Here is a 6,000-nt window from a genome sequence, read left to right as displayed (position 1 = left end):
ATTATATTCACTTTATACAAAGATAAAATAACAATGAAAATAAGAGTACCAATAGATAAATAATTAAATAAAATAATAATAGTAAAATATTATGCAAATTATAATGATAATTTTATCTTTTAATATGATTTTTATCTTTCTCATTTAATTTTTTTTATTTTATTGTTATTTATAATATTAATATTTAGATTTGTGACTCTAAAAATGAGTAACACATCATAAAAATATTAAAATAGTAAAAATAAACTTATATATATATATATATATATATATATATTTTTGATATTTTGCAAGCTACCAAATTTTCGTTTTAGTAAATGAGTAAGGGTTGTCGTATTCATAGGAATTAGAAAATATATCAATAATTTCTATTATTCTAATTAAAACTTTCAGTTAAAAAATGTATAAATGTTTGCACACGTTTGCTCATGGATGAAAAAAATTCAATCAAATAAGAAATAAAATAAATTTAAATATGAAAAGGTTATGGTTTGAGCTGAGATTGGATTCATTATTCATTTTCTTCTATATTTTGATAAATAAACATTTAGGCACAAATCTATAAATGTAGATGCAATATCTTAATGTTTCCTTATATCGATTCTTTATATACAAGATTCTTAAAGAGAATTTAATGAATAATGATTCTTCAATTGTTCAATGAATTCTCCAGCATTAAAAATGAGAGTTAAAAAGCAACCGATATAATCAAACATATTCCTAACATTACAATACATCGAGTGGATTTCATTCAATTTGATTCTAAAGTTTGTTTTCTAACTAAACCTTAAATCCTAAATCAAAATACTATTACATAGAATAGGATCAAGTATAATGAATAAAATGAAACCACCAACATTTATATATATAAAAAACTACTATATAAAAATCATCAAAATATTGATGCGCAGTGCTCTTTTCCCTAGTTCTCCCTTATTTTCCTTGGCTCCTGATGAATCTATGTTTTTTACTGATATTTTAGCATAATTCTAATTAAATTGATAAGAAAAACACATGAGAAAAGTAGAAAAACTCAGAAAAATATAATGAATTTGAGTTTTATTTCAATTTGTAGTTATCTTAGCAAATTGTGTAATTCTGCTTAGAAATTAAGTTTTAATCTTGTTTTTGTAGGAATAATTTGAGTAAGGTTCATGGAAATAGAAATACAATGGAAAGGAAAAGCTAGAGTAGCAAGACTGGGCTCAAAACACAAGGAATGAGGAATACAGGCTGGGTGTGATCACTATTATCAGTAAAAGTGATTACTCCAGAGTTCAAAGATGAAGTACAGCTTGGGCGTAATCACTTTTTCTAGCAAGAGTGATAGTTCCAGAGAAGGCAAAGTTTCAGAATGTTCTGCGTTACCACTCTTATCAGTAAAAGTGATCGTTCCAGAGAGTGAAAATATCAGGAAAGCTCTGCGTAGCCACTATTATTATTGAAAGTGATAGTTCCAGAGAGCCTTCAACTTGACGAGTTGCGCATAGTCACTTTTTCTCATAAAAGTGATAACGCACAATCACTTGAGCTCTGCGTTGACACTTTTACCAGCAAGAGTGAGCATTCCAGAGAGTTCTCAACTCAGCAAAGTGCGTGTAACCACTTTTTCTCATAAAAGTGTTAACGCACAACAACTTGAGACTCTGCATGGCTACTATTATGGAGAAAAGTGGCAACGCTCAAACCTGAGAATTTCTATAAATACCAGAATGCTCAGATTCGGTTGGGATTCTGTTCATTTTCAGTTTTGTTAGTTAGATTCTCGTTGGGAGAGAGTGAGAGAGAGGATTAGGGAGTTGAATCTCGAAGCTTCAAGAAGAGACATTGGATTGGAGCTTGTTGCCATGGCGATTCTGAGTTTCTTCTTCTCTTCTTCTTCTTTCTCTTTCTCTACTTCCATGTTTGAGTAGTTCTTTGTAGTTAGGAATTTATGGAACTCGAATTGATATATTGATTCATCGCTTGCTTCTGAATCTTGAGTTTTTGGAATAATTGCGTTGTTAAATTTTGCACTTCATGTATCTTTGAATGGGAATTCAATTAATTAATCAAAGAGAAGCTTTTACCAATGGGAATTGGACTTATTCTCTGAAATGAATTAGCAACTAGAATTAGGGGTTCTTAAGGATAAGTACATCTGATTCTGCAATCTAAAGTTCTAATTCTTAGTGCAACATGTAATTGAATTTCACCTAAGGGATTAGGGAATTTCAGTTATCATTAGGTCATTGCTTAAGGGATTAACTCTGACTATTATTAAGAGAAACTGATTGTCAATTGTCTAATAACTTGGATTTCAGAGGCAGGGGTGAATTAATGTTGATATTCTTGTGAAGTAAATTCCTAGCTATTGTTCATCATTCTGTCATTACACTTTTGTTGTTTATTGATCTATTTTTCTGCAAGTTCTTTACTTTTTAATTGCTTTGGTTTACTGTTTTTGTATGTTACAACTCTCCTTCCAAATTCGTATAGCTCAAATGGTTACAACATTGTGAATTGATACTTGAAATCTAAATTTCCTGTGAAAACGATATCCTGTTCTTAAAAATTACTCATTACTTGTTGCAATCCTAGTGCACTTGCTAGTGTTAGATTGTCAACAATAGCTCCCTGCTCCTCAATCTCCTTTTTTCTGATTCTTTTTCTTTAAAAGTGGAATAAATGAATTCTCAATTATGTTAGAAAGTCTCATTCAAGCTCATAAAGGCATTTTCGCTCAAGTGAAAACTTCTTGCTTCAGCAAAAACTGTCTAATGCACATATTCTCTCTCAAGCAATAATCTCTCGCTTGAGCGATAAAGGATCATAATCATTTCCTTATGCCATTACCTTCCATTTTCATTATGCTCTTGAAAATCAAGAATTTTAATAAAAGAGGATTAAGATAAACCTTTATCTTAATTTTTAAGCCAAATAAAGTACTTAGATCAAATTCTTCTAAAATAAAAAAATGAAGATCTAAATTCAATACTTTGAAGTAAATAAGTGCTAAAATTCATGCAACAATTACTAAAACTTGACACTTATCAAATTACTATGGCAATAACGGCTACAAGTCATGTGGATGACAATCTATAATAGATGTATGTCAATATATTAGTATTAAAATAAGACTAAAACAAAGATAACAAAAGTAAGGCGTGCAAAGTCTTTGCACAAAGTGGGTTTAAAAAGCACAAAATGAGAAAAGACCCTTGGTGATGTCTATTCTCCATAGCAAAGCTTTAATTGGTGTGGTTGAAATAAGTAGGAGTAAAATTATGGAAATAAATAAAATTGGTGGAAGATGGACTTGCTTTTGAGTAAGTAGTTTTTACATTTGTTTTAGAAGGGGATGAAGGTAGCAACTTTCGCTTATTCAAGGTTACTTCTTGAAGAGTGGACTGGAGAAGAAGACTATGCAATCCAACCTTCCCTTGTTCTTTTTCATCAGTCTTTATTTTATGCTCCCTCAAGCTCTCTCTTCTCTAATGTTCTTTTTGAGTTATCTTCTTTGTAATTTTTTTTTTCCAGTTCTAATGCTTCTCCCTCTCCCTTCTATTTTTTTAACTTTCATTTCCTCTTCCTCTTAGGTACAATGTTTTTTTCTTTTTTATCTTTCTTATATCTTTCTCCTTCTCGTTTTTTTCCTCTCTCTTTTCTACTTCTCCTCCCCTTCTTGTTATTTAATGCTCTTTTTTAGTTCCCTCTCTTCTTTCATATAGTGTTGATGCTTCCCTTTTCTTTTCATTATTTTTCTGACAATGCTAGAAACAAAACTAATATATGATATGCTTGCTCTTTCATGTATAAAGGAGTGGTTTTTAGTGTTGTCTTTCAATTAAGTAATGTTTACTTTCTCCATAGGAAGTCAATTTTGTTTAATTTTAAATTTGCAAAGACTAACTTTTTATTAAAAACAAATAATTTGTTTCCATTCTTTCTTTTGTAAAATTAAATTCAGACTTTTCTTTGACAAAATGAAAGTATAGATATAAAAAAAAAATTAGACAAACAAAATATAAATAAATAAATAATTGAGTATTTTTTGTTGCCCTTCTTTACTTAGTTCTTATAAAATAATATGTATGAACAAGTTTTTATATTAGAGTCATAAACATTGAGTAAAGATGTGAATTAATTTGTGTTTGAAAATAACAAAGTACATAAAAATGCAAAGACAAGTTGTTTGGGAAAAGAAATTTTCTAAGTTACAAAGGCCTTCAACTAAAATAAAAAAGAACCCTAAGTTCTCACACTTTGATGAGCCATGGACCTGTGAAAATACTCAAGTCCTAAAATTTTGTCAAAAGAACTACTTTTTGACATGTTCTGTGAAGACTAGCAGAAAAGCCTCATTCCTGGTCGAGAAGAAGGCTACATCTCTAGGAGTCTTGGAGGGATCCTTAAAGCCCCATCTTTAGGAAAAAACTACTTTTTGAGAAGTTTTGGAGCATTAAAGAATAGCCTCATTCTTTGTCAAAAAGTAGACTTAATTCTGAGGAGTTTTGAATGTCTTGAGAAGAGCCTTAGTTTTTGTTAAAAAAAGGATTGTTTTTTGAGGAGTTTTGAGGATTTTGAGTCTGCCTTCAAACTTGTCAAAAAATAAATCGATAAGGTGGAACTGATAGGGAAACTATTGGTTTTTCCTAAAAACTGGTTGAAAAGTAAAAACTGTTAGAGAAATTATTCTAAGTTTACGAGACTGAATGAGACAGATTTTCCTCAAAACTAGTCAAAAAATAAGAACTGACAAGAAAATTATTTTAAGCCCATGAGAGCTTTTGATAGGTTTCCTCGAAATTGTCAAAACATAACAAGAAATTTATTCTAAGGTCAAAATACAAGATGAAGTCTAAGAGGGGAGAAAACATAACGAAAAACCATAGGGTCTGAAGCCACTATCAAAGAAACGGTTACCAACAGTTAATACTAGTTGAAGGTCAAAGATCGTGGGCACGAAAAAACGATCGTGGGCAACATACAGTCATGAAGAAGGCACGATCATGAACGGTTGTGGGTGACAGCAGTTGAGAAGAAGCATGCACAGAAGGCGATTATCGGGAAGTGCCCGTGAAAAAAAGGGAGTGACTATTGTTCATCCATCTATAAATATTATGAAACTTCACATTTCTAGCGAACAAATTTTTGCACCTAAACACTAGCACCCAAAATTCTCTACACGTTGAAAGCTTTGTACCTGGACAGACATAAGCAACCAAAGGATTCACAATTCCTATTGTTTATTGCTGAAGTCGTACGCTTATTTTTTCTGCAATTTGTTTCTAGTTTTGGTGTTCAATTTATGTTTTCTGTTTCTGCAATTACGTCTTTGTTTAGCATATTTTTGTAATTATGTTTAGTTTGATAATGTTTCTATTTCATCATTCTACTATTCCTGCTCAAGTTTATGCTTTACGACATGAATCTGAATTGTTGCATTAAAAACATATTTAAAAAAACTCAAGAGAGTCTAAAATTCAACCTCAAATTACTTTTGAATTTATTTATTCAATTTTTACCATAAACACAAGTATAGTGAACACTCAGTTCATAGAAAGACAACATAAAAGGATGACAAATGAACAATGCTTTTTGAACAAGAAATTAAAAAAACACAATGTGAAATAAACATTAGAACTTAGAGAGTGGCTTGTGTCAAACAAATAATAACAAATTTTTTTGGAAATATTGAACTTTACCTAAAAATAAAGATTATCATGCAAATACTTGGCTTAAATAAAAAATAGAGTTTGCAAAGTAAATATTGAACTTTTTGGTAGGAAAAGTAAATGGGTTCAGTTAAGTTTTTAGACATTAATAGAAAAATAGAGAGGGTAAACAAGTTTTGGAGTGTGACAGAAATTTACTTTTTTCTTTGTCATCATGTTCAGATTCTTCTTTCTCTTCTTTTGCATAATTTGATCAATTTCACACACAAAAAAATAAAATAAAATAAAATTCTTTCAACGCTAATTATTTAAAACCAAACAAATTCAAAGGTGTGTATTTAAA

Source organism: Abrus precatorius, unplaced genomic scaffold (genome assembly GCF_003935025.1).
Source record: "Abrus precatorius isolate BTA unplaced genomic scaffold, Abrus_2018 Scaffold7, whole genome shotgun sequence".
Lineage (NCBI taxonomy): Eukaryota > Viridiplantae > Streptophyta > Magnoliopsida > Fabales > Fabaceae > Abrus > Abrus precatorius.
Note: the sequence above shows the minus strand (reverse complement) of the source record.